Genomic DNA, 14,876 nt, shown 5'->3' on the forward strand with positions numbered 1-14,876 from the left:
TAGGCAACATATTGATGGGTTTTATTTTTTTATCCATTCTGATACCCTGTGTCTTTTGATTGGGGCATTTAGTCCATTAACATTCAGGTTAACTATTGAGAGATATGAATTTAGTGCCATTGTATTGCCTGTAAGGTGACTGTTACTGTATATTGTCTCTGTTTCTTTCTGATCTACTACTTTTAGGGTCTCTCTTTGCTTAGAGGACCCCTTTCAATATTTCCTGTAGAGCTGGTTTGGTGTTTGCAAATTCTTTCAGTTTTTGTTTGTCCTGGAAGCTTTTTATCTCTCCTTCTATTTTCATTGGTAGCCTAGCTGGATATAGTATTCTTGGCTGCATGTTTTTCTCGTTTAGTGCTCTGAATATATCATGCCAGTTCTTTCTGGCCTGCCAGGTCTCTGTGGATAAGTCCACTGCCAATCTAATATTTTTACCATTGTATGTTACAGACTTCTTTTCCCGGGCTGCTTTCAAGATTTTCTCTTTGTCACTAAGACTTGTAAATTTTACTATTAGGTGATGGGGTGTGGACCTATTCTTGTTGATTTTGAGGGGGGTTCTCTGCACCTCCTGGATTTTGATGCTTGCTCCCTTTGCCATATTAGGGAAATTCTCTCCAATAACTCTCTCCAATATACCTTCTGCTCCCCTGTCTCTTCTTCTTCTGGAATCCCAATTATTCTAATGTTGTTTCGTCTTATGGTGTCACTTATCTCTCGAATTCTCCCCTCGTGGCCCAGTGGCTGTTTGTCCCTCTTTTGCTCGACTTCTTTATTCTCTGTCATTTGGTCTTCTATATCACTAGTTCTTTCTTATGCCTCATTTATCCTAGCAGTAAGCGCCTCCATTTTAGATTGCACCTCATTAATTGCTTTTTTGATTTCAACTTGGTTAGATTTTAGTTATTTTATTTCTCCAGAAAGGGCTTTTATCTCTCCAGAGAGGGTTTCTCTAATATCTTCCATGCCTTTTTTGAGCCCAGCTAGAACCTTGAGAACTGTCATTCTGAACTCTAGATCTAACATATTACCAATGTCTGTATTGATTAGGTCCCTAGCCTTCGGTACTGCCTCTTGTTCTTTTTTTTGTGGTGAGTTTTTCCGCCTTGTCATTTTGTCCAGATAAGAGTATATGAAGGAGCAAATAAAATACTGAAAGGGTGGTAAAGACCCCAGGAAAATGCACTTTAACCAAATCAGAAGAGACCCCAAATCTTGGGGTGGAGAGAAAGGGGATAAAAAGAAGTTCAGAAAAAAAAAATTTTTTTAAAAGAAAACAAATAAAGAAAGAATATAAAAAAGAAAAAAAAAATATATATATATACATATTAGATAAACTAGTTAAAAAACGTTAAAAAAGAAAAGGATAAAAGTTAAAAAAAATTTTAGGAGAAGAAAAAAAAATTAAATTAAAAAAAATTTTAAATTAACCGTAAGACTAAGGAATCATGGGGAGAAAGCCATGAGTTCCGTGCTTTGCTTTCTCTTCCTCTGGAATTCTGCTGCTGTCCTTGGTAGGTGAACTTGGTCTTGGCTGGATTTCTTGTTGATCTTCTGGGGGAGGGGCCTGTTGTAGTGATTCTCAAGTGTCTTTGCCCAAGGCAGAATTGCACCGCCCTTACCAGGGGCTGGGCTAAATAATCTGCTCGGGTTCGCTTTCGGGAGCTTTTGTCCCCTGAACACTTTCTGTAGAGTTCTGGAGGACAGGAATGAAAATGGCAGCCTCCCAGTCTCCTTCCCGGAGGAGCCGAGAGCTCGGGGTCCCACTCCTCAGTGTGCCCTCAGAGAAAAGAGCCCAATCACTCCCATCTCCCTGGCCTCTGGCTGCGCTCCAAGTTCACCCAGCCTGCAACCGGTTCAAGGTAACCCCGAGCTGAGAGCTCACTCCTCAGCTCTGTCTCTGTAGCCGGCTTCCCCGCTCTAACACCTGCGAGCTCTGCGACACTCAGACACGCCTGACCCTTCTGTGACCCTGCGAGACCTAGGGCCACACTGGCCCCGTGTGGACTTCACCCCGGTTTAGCCTCTGGAGTGATGTCCCTCAATGGAGCAGACTTTCAAAAGTCCTGATTTAGTGCTCCGTTGCTCCGCTGCTTGCCAGGAGCCGGCGCCTCCCCCCGCAGTCTATCTTCCTGTCGCTTTGGATTCACTTCTCCGCCGGTCCTACCTTTCAGAAAGTGGTAGATTTTCTGTTTCTAGAATTGCTATTCTTCTTCTCTTCGATCTCCTGTTGGATTTGTAGGTGTTGGCAATGGTTTGATAAGCTATCTAGCTGATCTCCTGCTACCTGATGTAGTCTCAGCCTGCTACTTCTCCGCCATCTTGACTCCCCCTCCACATATTTTTTTAATTTTTCTTTTGATTTATTCCTTGACTTTTTGGTGGTTCAGGAGGATGTTGTTTAATTTTCACATATTTGTAAATTTTCCAAATTATATTATTATATTTGAAGTGTCCAGAATAAGCAAATTCATAAAGATAAGAGGTAGATTAGTGGTTGCTGTGGGCTGGAGGGGAAAGAATAATGGGGAATGACAGCTAACAGGTATGTAGTTTGTTTTGAAGTTAATTAAAATGTTCTAAAATTAGATAGGGATGTTGTACAACTTTGTGCATATACAACAAATACTGAATTATGTAGTTATAAGGGTGAACTTCATGGTATATGGATTATAACTCAATAAAGCTGCTATAAAAAAAAAATTAAATGCCCTAGTGATTCAACTACAAAAGATACTGAGTAGGACCAACCTCTGAAATAGAAGAAAAGCCAGAACAGCATGGTGTCACTGAGGCTGAGAGAAAAAAATAAGTGTTTCAAGAATTACAGAATGGTCAACAAGGTCAAATGCTGTTAAGCAACTGAGTAAGAAGATAATAAAATTACTGCTGGGGGTGCCTGGGTGGCTCAGTCAGTTAAGCATCTGACTCTGGCTCAGGTCATGGTCTCAGGGCCCTGGGATGGAGCTCTGTATTGTTCATCTCTGAGCTCAACAGGGAGTCACCTTGTCCCTCTCCCTCTCCATCTGTCCCTCTTCCTGCTCATGCTCTGTCTCTCTCCCAATAAATAAAATTTTAAAATTAATCAATTAATTCACTGCTGGATTTGATGACCAATGCCAATAAAAAATAATATATTTGACTTCTCTTTGTGATCTTTACCAATGCAATCTATTAACAAATATTACTACAAAATATGGCAAAAGTACTACCTTTATAGTATTTGTCAGCTTTCTAAATTTTATTTTCTTCGTCTAAATAAATATTCATTGCCACACCTATAAGAAAACTTAAGGGTTGGAAGAAAAACTAAGGACATATTTCAAAAATAGGATGAAAAGTTTAATAATAGAAATACAAAAGAAAAATAATGAAATTAGAAGAACACAAGAAGTCAAACATTTGAATGTTACATATTCAATGAGAAAAAAGGGAAATGGAAAGAAGATTATCAAAGAAAGAATTCAAGAAAATTTTCCAAAGTTAATGGACATGAGTTTCCACATTAGAAGAGCCCAGTGAATACGAAGGAAATTAAGCCACACAACAAATACCATCACTGTGATATTTATAGCACAGTTGCAAAAAAAACAAACAATCCAATAGGGTCCTGAAAGGAGGGAGAAAGGAATTTCACACAAAGTTTTAAGAATCATAATGATGGAGATCTTTCAAACACTGAAATAAGAGAACAATGGAAGTATGTTTTCAGAATTTTGAGGGGGCATTATCTGCAATCTCCAACTCAATATGCAGTAAAAGTAACAAAATGTTACTTTTTTGGTAGAATAAAGACATTTTCAAAGGTATGGACATGAAAAACTGTACTTGCCATGCAAAAGCTCAAAAGCAACAGGAGAAGTTGTTCCTCTGATACAAGAGAGTAAACTAATAAGGAGGAGATAAGTAATTCAGGAAGCAAAGGATATAAAACAGGAAAAGAAGGCTTGTGAGGGAAAATACCAGGATTTGGGAAAATACCAGAGCTAGTGGGCAACTGCTCTAAGATCAGAGCAAGCAAAAGGTAGCAGGAGAGATTCCTTCAAAAAGTTGAATCTGATAGAAACCTAATGTGCCTGGAAGTGGAGACACGGTATTTCCACAGTTAGGGAAGGGTTTAGTCTAGGACAGTGATAAAATCATAGAACACTAAAAGAACAAAAACAACAATAAAACCAGACTCATCAACTTTAGGGAGAACAAAATATTGTTCAGAAAAAGAAAACAGATCATGGTACACTACTTAGCTCATCCAAGATTAACAATTACATACTCACAAAAATAGAAGCCCTGACTACTTATCTGATCAAATAGCCATCGTGAGAGGTAGGTAAGACCAGAAGTGGACTGACCATAGTCAAGGCAGGTGGCATTAAATCAATATCCTCCAGAGTAGTAAGACAAATATAGTGCTAAAAATATTTACCATTTGAATGTCTCTTTTCATTGACCTTGTATATGGTAACAGTCTATATACTCCTAGACTTATAGCATAATATTGAACATAAAAGAGATGCTAAGAAAACAGTTTATGGTAAATCAGTTATCTAAGTGCTTATTTATAAAGGGATTATATATTGATAGTCAGGAAATATGAAAATGTTTGATCTTAATTTTATGTAAAAGTGTCCTCAAATATAGTTCCAGAGAGAAAGTATCTTGAAAGTGTATGTTAAGATTTTGAACTACTTTTTGCAATTCAGCTTATGATATTTTCCTCACAGAAAAACTATTCTCAATATAACATACAAGAAAACACAATATTTTAACACATTTAAAACTTTATATCATCTGTCCATGTTTGCTGGTGGATGGTCAAGTAAAATACAGAGAAACAAGTCAGTATGAAAGCTACTGAAAATCTCACTATTCTTTCTATTTATGAATATTTCTTTTGATTAAACACACTAACAGCTTCATCCTTATTTATCTGCAAACCTATCCTCTAACACTTAATCATCAGTACCAGCTCATGGTAAGACTACAGAAGCATAGCCCACACACTGAAATTCTGAATGCAATGGCTATCTGAGTCATTCCTATTTCTTTATCACCAAATCCTTCAGAAATCTTTAGCTGTTATCTCTCACTGCCCCCAGAGCTTTCTAATTTTTTCCCCTAGCAAGTGAAAAGTCTCCAGAAATTTGAAGGAAAGAGAAGACATAAGCCTAATCAAAGGAAGACTGATTACTTTCTCGACATTCTGTAAAAAGAGCAATAGCTTCTTAAGGGGCTAAAAAGCTTTCCTTAGTCATTCATTTTTAAAATAAACCTGTAATTGGGCCATTTTGGTTTTAATGGCTCCTTTGATTTAGAAAAAGCAGATTCATTATAATTAGTATTTATAAATTCATGTCCAAGAGAAATTTATTAAGAATCATGGTTAAAGTTTGCAATGGACCAACAGAAGAAAATTTTTCTATTAATCCTGAGATGATTTTGCAGAACATTTAAAAAAGTTATTTAACACTAAGATATTGTAACTGGGGATTTAAACTATTTTTTAAAGATTGTTAAAACTGCCACAAAACAGAAAAATCCTCCCAGTGTATTATTCCACATAACACTGGAAAACCATAGCAAACTCTGAAGAAGCAAAGAATTTACATATCATTGCCTCGAAAAATATCTCTAAGTGCACAATAATAGAGAGTAATTTTATTTGAAAATTCAAGACACTTTAAAAGACTAATAAAAAGAAAATGTTAAAATTATAATCATTTTATAGAGTCTGAAGCTATATACATATATTCATGTGTGTACATTTATATCATTTCTGAATTGTATTACTATGTTCATAAAAATGCTGTTCTCTTTTTAAGGGAGATTTAGATACTAAATTTTGCACTGAATCTTTAGGGATTTGTGCCAAAGCTAAAGCAATATACCAAAGCAAAATTCAAGGAAGAGTAGTTTTTAAACAAAATGAATTGAAAGGTAATAAAGTGTTTATCCAGTACGAAGCTACACATATAATCTTCTAATTTGAAGTCAAAAGATTAAAGCTGCTTTTCACTAACCTATACCAATACACAAACTATTAAAGTAGTTGGCATATTAGTTCTACTTTCACTCTTCCCAAGAATTATCTGCCAGAGAGAAAGGTAATGACCTCTTTGTACTTTAACTACTCCACATGAAATAAGGAAAGCAATACTTTAAGATTCTAAGACCCTGGAGAGATTGTAGGAGAAAAGGACACCACATTTCATGATATTTTTCCACTATAGTCGATGTACAGTTCAAAGAACTTTCTAATTCAGAGAAGCTCTGTGACTCTTTTATTTATCACGGCTTAGATGAACTACTGGACTACATAGACATAAGTGGGTCTTATCAATAATTTTCTGGCTATTCTCCTCTATCATAAACTCTGTGGGGTTCATTTGGTCTTTAATAGCAATACATCTAAAAGTAAAAATGACCTTCAAGCTCCATCAGTATATCCAGACACTTTTCCCAAAATGGAGTAAGAAGGATGGATTTAGCACCATCACCACTCCCTGTGTTATAAAGTGGAAAATCATTTAAAAATACAGGAACAATGGCTTACCAATACTAGAGTAGAGGCATTATAAGATTATGACCTCTGTGAGAAGAAAAAAAAAGACAATGGGACCTCAACATTCACCAGTTTACTTCCTAGAGACAATTTCAAGGCAATAAGCAGAGTGTCAAGCAGTTTCACTGAGCTAAAAGAGCAGAAATCAGAATTCAGGTAAACCAAGAAAGGTAGAACTCATGGAGTGTAGCACCACAGAGGAAAAAGCTGCATTAAAAAGGACTCCAGAGATCTATAGTGGGGTCCACTTAAGACTTTGGATACTTATCTGTGCATGCATACAAGAAACAGCCCAAGGCTGGGGAAAGAACCACAAGAAAGTGGTCAGAAAAACCCTGTGGCTCACATGAGGCTAGGAATTTGTTTTACCATAAGCCAGAACAGGGAAAAAAACAAACAAACAAACAAACAATATAGAAAACAGCAAGTAGAATCCTCAGAAGAATACTGCATGCCAAGGCACAACATAATCAAATTGCTAAAAACCAGGGATGAAAAGAAAAATCTTAAAATCATTCAGAAAAATAAGATACATTGTGACGCATTACATACAGAGCAATAAAGAGAATGACCTCAGACTCTTCATCAGAGCCTATGCAAGCAATGTATTGAAAGAAAAAAAATAAAAATGTCTATCGACAGCTCTTTCCAAAGGGAAAATATCATTCAAGAATGATGAATAAATATGCATTTCCAGATGAATAAAACTAAGAAAATTCATCATCAATAGAACTACACTCCAACAATGTTAAAGGAAGTTTCTTAGGCAGAACAAAAATAATACCAGATAGAAAGTTAAACTTTCACAGAGCATGGAAGAAAGCCAGAAATTATATACATGTGAAGAATATAAAAGACAATTTTCTGATTTTTTTAAACTACCTTCAAAATATAATTGATTGTTTAATGCGATAGTGTAGTTTGCAATTCATAACACATGTAGAAGTAAAATATATTACAATAATACCACAAGGATAAAGAGATGGAAGTATACTACAGTAAAGTTCTTATACCACACATGAAAAAGTATAATACTCGGGTTCCCTGGTGGCTCAGGTTTTGGCTTAGATCATGATCTCAGGTCCTCAGATCAAGCCTGAAGTCAGGCTCCCCACTCAGCAGGGAGTCTGCTTAAGATTCTCCTCCTCCTTTTTTGCCCCTCCCCCCAACCTGGGCACAGAGGCCTGCATGCGCTCTCTTTCTCTCAAATAAATAAATAAATCTTAGGGAAAAAAAAAAAAGAGAAGGTACAATATTATTTGACGTTAGACTAAGTTGAAGTTACATATTGTCAACCCAAGAGAAAATAATAAAAAGCAAAACAAGGAGGTAAAAATACAACAATGGAAATAAAATGTAATTATAAAAAAAATCAATTAATGTCCATAAAAGAAAGAGGAACAGGAAAAAGAAACATAAACAGGTGAGGCATAGAAAACATTGAGATAGGTAGATTTAAATCTAACCATATGAATAATGACATTAAATATAAATAGTCTAAACATTTCTAATAAAAGGCAGATTCCTATATTGAACCAAAAAAAAAAAAATGACAAGAAACTCTCTTTAAAGAGACATAAATAGCTCAAAAGGATGGAAAAATATATGCCCAATTAATACTAATCAAAAGAAAATTTGAGTGGCAATATTAATATTAGACAAAGTATACTTCTGAGCAAGAAATATCATCATATGAAATCATATTATCATATGACTAAAGGAGAACTTATCATAAGAAGAAATTTATCAGCAAGACATAATAATCCGGGGTGCCTGGGTGGCTCAGTGGGTTAGGCCTCTGCCTTTGGCTCAGGTAATGGTCTCAGGGTCCTGGGATCGAGCCCCGCATGGGGTTCTCTGCTCAGCAGGGAGCCTGCTTTCCCCTCTCTCTCTGCCTGCCTCTCTGCCTACTTGTGCTCTCTCTCTCTGTCAAATAAATAAATAATCTTTAAGACATAATAATCCTAAACGTGTATGTATCTTCTAATAGGACTTTCAAATGCAAAGTGTAAAACTGACAGAACTGAAAGGAGACACAGACAACTCTTAGTTATATTTGGAGATTGACACCTCTCATTCAGCAACTAATAGAATATGTAGAAAATCTGGAGGACATAGAAATTTGAACAAAGCTATCAACTATCTTCACCTAAAAGACATTTAAAAATACTATACAGAGCAGAACACACAAATTCTCCAAACTGAACATTTGGATTGGCAAACTGAACATTTATCAAAAAGATCATATTCAGTTCCATAAAATGTCTCAATAAATTTAGGAGAATTGAAATCTTATAAAGTGTGTTTCAGGTCTACAAAATAGTTAAAATAAAAATCAATAAGGGATATATGGGAAACCCCCAAATACTTGAAAATTAAACAACATATTTCTAAGTAACTCATGAATAAAAAAAAATTACAAGGAAAAATTGAAAATATTTTGAATTGAATAAAATAAAAACACAAAATATCAAAATTTATGGAATGTAACTAAAGCAGAGGTTAGAAGGAAAATTAGAGCAAATGCTTCTATTAGAAAAAAAGAAAGGTCTCGACTTAATTAATAAACTTCTACCTTGAGGAATTAAAAAAAAAAAAAACCAGAAAATTAAGCCAAAAGCAAGCAGGGAGAAGAAAATAATAAAGAGCAAAAATCAATGGCATTAAAAACACAAAAACAATACAAAAACAATGAAACCAAAAACTATTACTAGGAGAAAATCAATGAAATCAATAAATCTCTAGACAGACTGATCAGGAAAAAAAGAGGATACACAAATTACCAATATTTGGAAAGAAAAAGAAACATTACAGATCCTAAAATATTAAATGAAGATGACTGCCCCTGAAGAGTTTAATCTAGTTGGTAGCACAGGCTCTATGCACAGAAAACAATGAACAATCATACTCATATCAATAATGATAGTAGTGGGGCGCCTGGGTGGCTCAGTGGATTAAAGCCTCTGCCTTCAGCTCAGGTCATGATCCCAGGGTCCTGGGATCGAGCCCCGCATCAGGCTCTCTGCTCAGCAGGGAGCCTGCTTCCTCCTCTCTCTTTGCCTGCCTCTCTGCCTACTTGTGATCTCTGTCTGTCAAATAAATAAAATCTTTTAAAAAAATAATAATAATAATGATATTAATAATAACAACAACAATAATCCATCACCTATTATATGCCAGGAGAACTTCTAAGTACTATATATATATATATATATCAAACTATTAAATTGTCACAACCATAAAAGGTAGATACCATTATTAATTACATTCTACAGATGGGTATCTTAGGCACTCACCCAATGTAGATATGACAACAATAGATAAAAGATAATTTAGTAATTCAGACTCAGAAGGAGAAATCAGGACAAAAAGGAGAAAAGAGGATTGCACTGACCTTGCAAATTTGTCATGGAAGAGATAAAGCTTAAACTAGCTCTAGAAGGTCTAGAGTGATGTCTACCAAATTTTTAACACTAGGTGTCACAATCTTGTATTAGCAGAGATCTAGTACTTCAACAGAGTAGTTTAAATCAATGTTTCTGCCATTCAACGAACATTTATTGAATACATTTATTGAATGTGCTTTTGGCTCTGGGATCATAGACACAAACAAAAGATGGAGATCTATTGAATATGTATACACAATATGCAGCATACTGGCAGATGTCATTGAGGTACAGTCTTCACTCTCAAAAAGCTCATAATCTAGTTAGTCGTGTGTGTGTGTGTGTGTGTGTGTGTGTGTGTGCATGTGTGCAAACAAATTAAAAAGCAACTGAGACTAGGTAATTATGAGCTAACCTGAGCGACATTATATATGAGTCAGGAAAATAGAAGATTAGCGTGTTATCCAGACATAGTTTCATGAAGGAGATGCTTTGTAGCTGAATACTGAAAAACTAGTCACATATATAGAGAGAGGGAGGGAAAAAAGAGGGGCAATACCAGCTGTTGATAAGATGAGGAAAATTCAAGTGGGAATAAGCAGTCTGCTTAGCTAAAGGTAGGTAATGCCAGGAGATAGCTGAAGATAAAGGTAAATGTGAAAAGGGGGCAGGAGCGTTATAAAATGGGGTGTTGAAAATATAGGCTTGAGAGGTTTCTCCCCCAAATTCTAACAAAATCATTCTAGTTTAGTCAGGCAATGAGAAAGGGCATAAATACAAGAGGGAGTGCAGAGAATTCCCAAAACAATAGAGAAAAATGTTTCAGTGATCATTTGCTATGCACGCAATTTCCTAGGAACTCAGAAATATCAATAAAAATTAAAATAGAGAAAAATATATACCTAATCCAAGATTTTATTGATTTTTAAAAGACAAAAGCTTCTTTAAGCAATTAATCAATGAGCATCACTAATGCGACCAAATATCATCAAAACCATATAAAAGAAAATAGGAAGCTAGAGTAATATAGTCATTGATATTCCTGTGGGCTGATAAAGTGTCTGCTCCACTCAAATGACAGGGCACTGGGTCTTCAGTGTGTCCAAGGGATATTCCCATTGCAATTTGTCAGCAGACTGGCAAATGTTCTTAGTGACAGGAACACACAGCCCAGGAATAGTCTTATCCACATTCATGACTCAAAGCACCTCTGCGCAGTGTTGTTCTCCTGGCTCCCTCTAATGGCCCCAAATACCAGTTAAACAGCTTCACCAACTCAGGATCTAAATTTGGATATAGGTATCAAGTTTGAATGCCTGATGAGACTAACTAAATTACTTGCAGAAGTGTGAAGTAATTAGTCCTAGAAAAAAAGAAAAAAGAAAGGAAATCCCCAGAAGTGGATCTGACATGGTTCCTGTCCCTGTGTAAGTTTCATAAGATCACAGCTGAGAGAACATTCTACCATAAATTGAAAGGCTCTGCATTAACAGCAGGAAACAAAAACCCATTTCACAACTCATCCCCCACTAATTCAGAATATCCGCCACAAATTCTCAAGTCATCACATTGTCGTATATCGCCACCTAGTGTCCACAGGCAGGTGCATGTTAACACCAGCTGATCCCAAAGGTGGCATTTTTCCACAGGCACCTTCCCCTGCTAGACTTGTCTGTTCACCACATCAGGATTCCTAGTGTGATTCCTCATTCTACTTCAGGGCATACCAATGAAAGTGTAATAAAGAATTTATTTTATTGTAGTTAAACTCCTATTTTGTGGATTGTCCCCAAATACTTTGAAACTGCAAAGTTCCCAGTTCCAGACAACTTTCTGTCCCCACTCCACTCCTCTTTTTTAAGAGACTGGGTGGGCAGGGGGAGAAGGATCCCAAGCAGGCCCCACATCCAGCACAGAGCCCCAACCAGGGCTTGATCTCACAACCCTGAGACCATGACCTGAGCCAAAATCAAGAGTCAGAAGCTCAACCGACTGAGCCACCCAGGCGCCCCAGGATGACTCTTCCTTGACATTTAGCATACATCTGACTCCCCACAATTCCTTCTTACTGATCTCTATTATTGGGCTGTAGACTCTATAATGGATGTCTCTAGAGTACATACATTTTGACAGCATTATCTGCTGCGTGAGATATAAGTGGAAAGAGAGGGTTGTATCATAAATGCATCCCATTTTTCATAATATCAACATTTCAGTGGCTTTAGAATTGTTTCATTTTGTAGATTCACCCTTTCCCTCCCTCTACTCCAAAAACCACACAGTGGGAAAGAGAAAGAGATGTTAATGAATAATCAAGACCAAACATGATAACAGAATATAACAAAATTAAAATAATTACAAAGATTATTTTACTTCAGAGACCCCACTTCTTTCCAACCAATCTTTAGAGTATAAGCCCAAGGAAGCCATTTCTAGACAGGAAGTATGACACATTTTTAAAGATACAAGCTATTAGACGGCAATAAATTCTCTCAAAGCATTTTAGACCTACATTATAGTCTGAATCAGACTTTTTCTGTACTAGTAAAAATAGAAGATGTGAGCAATTAGATGGGTGTAGACACATGAATACAGGACAGCTTTCTTAGTTTGCCTTGGAGTTAGATGTGCTAAATTGACATGTAAAATTTAGGGCACACTTACACTAGAAAAATACTCTTTGTTTATCTGAAACTCAAATTCAACTGAGTGTCCTGTATTTAATCAGGCAACTCTCCTTAGAATGAAACAGAAGACCTTGGTGGAGAAAATAACCAGGCTCCTAGCAAAACCAGAGTCATTTTTATGAAAATGGCTGCTTTGGTGGGGTTCCAGAGACCAGTATCAAAGCAAAGGCCCAACACTGTAAGCCTTCAAATAATACTCTGTATTAGTTTAATACTTTAAAATTTATGAAACATTTCACATTTATTATATTATCTGGATTCTCCTAATGACAATCTTTATGTGGTTATTTTTATGCCTGTCTCAAGGCTTACAGATATTAAGGAATTGTCACGGTGATCCAAAGGAAACTATACAAAAAAAGCCAGAACTTGAATCCAAATCTCCCAGTATGGTACAATGTCTACAAATAAAGAAAATGTTTGTATGGACACTACACAAGACTCTCCATTGTGACATAAGGCCAGGAAAATGAAGATATTCTCAGTCACTGAGCAGTCTTACATACTTTCAGACTAGAGTCCCATTTGATTTTTTAAAGCACAGAACATTCACTTTATTTCCCCAAGTGCGATAAGGTATCATTCTCCTGATGTAGGTTTATTCACACATACACAACCACTACACTTTGTGAGTCATTAATATGTCCTAGAGACCCTTAATAAAATCCAAATTTGTTTAACTCACAGTTCACTCTCCCTGGATCTTTACATTTGAAATTTAGAGAATGTTCTTGTAATAGTCCCATTGGCTGTTAAGGATCAAGTCTGTTTTTAAATTGTAGAGTAGTGACAGCTGGTGTTCATAGTGCGTATTACACTTCTTCCTAGCACAGTTTTTTTATCTTTTACTTGTGGTCCTCAAATTCTAGTTCTCACAAAAATTCCCTGGAGAATTTCTTAAAATGCAGCTTCCTACACCCTCATAGATTCTGATTATATACATCTGGGGTAATGTACATTATGCAAGCCCCAATGCCACCATTCCTTTCCTCCTCCTGGTCAATCTCATGTAAGAGAACATTATTGTATCACCCCCACAAGCACTGTGCACATATACGGAAACCAAAGCTGTTTAAGTATAAAGTTCAGAGGAGTTCACTGATGATGATAATGCTGATAATGACGACAAAGATGATCTCAGCTAACATTTATTGCACACTAAGTGCTGTGCACTGTGCTAAATCCTTTACATGGATTATCTCATATAATCTTCTAAATGTATCTATAAAGTAGATAATATTAAGGGTACCTGGGTGGCTTAGTCAGTTAAGTGTCTGACTCTTAATTTCAGCTCAGGTCATGATCTCTGGGTCCTGAGACTGAGCCCCATGTCTCCAGGCTCAGCACAGTGTCTGCTTGTTCCTATCCCTCCGCTCCTTCCCCAGCTCATGTGCGCGCGCGCGCTCTCTGTCTCTGTCTCTCTCTCTCTCTCTCTCTTCCCCTCAAGTAAACAAATAAAGTCCTTTTAAAAAAGTAGATAATATTATGGTCTCCATTTTAATGACAAGGAGGCAGAAAGATGAGCAGATAGATCATTGTTATATCTAATATCACAATTAAAGTCCAATGATTGTATGTATCACATTCAAACTAAAAACCAAAATATTAAATAGAAGGCTTCTCTTCCATTATGTCCTAGAGATACAGGTCATTCACTCTCTGTAATATTCATGTGTTGCCACCTAGCAATAGGTGGCTAGAACATACAAGGTGCTTCCAGGAAAAGCTTGAGTTTTCTAGAAATGACTAAAATATATGCCTATCTTAACATATCAAATACTAAAGAGATAGTCCATCACTGATGTGGGCAACTTAAAAAGATGTGTTCTTAATGGTAATGTGATTGAGTTAAATAATAAAAACCAAGTGTTCACAGATTTTTACATTTATCCACACCCTTTTGAAATTTCTATTATTATCATTTTACATGCTGTTTTCTTGCAACCAGGTAATAGCTCCATGTAGCATTTTTTTAAATAACATGAAATATTGTCTTTGAACTTCTTATGTGCTTTAGATATGCTTGGCTGAGCAGAAAATAGTCCATTTTGTCTTTTGGTTTTATAATCCTACTGTTTTTACAGAAAGAACCAGCTAAAACAGAAGTCTTGCCAAATTGAGAACTTAGTGATTACTATATATTTCTTAGTTTGCGTAAGTATACATCTTTTGTTATTGAGAATTAGTATTTCTAGAATAAAAGGGAAGCCATATGTTTACCAAAAAACATCAAGGCAGGCA

The sequence above is a fragment of the Martes martes genome (genome assembly GCF_963455335.1).
Source record: "Martes martes genome assembly, chromosome: 3".
NCBI classification, from domain to species: Eukaryota; Metazoa; Chordata; class Mammalia; order Carnivora; family Mustelidae; genus Martes; species Martes martes.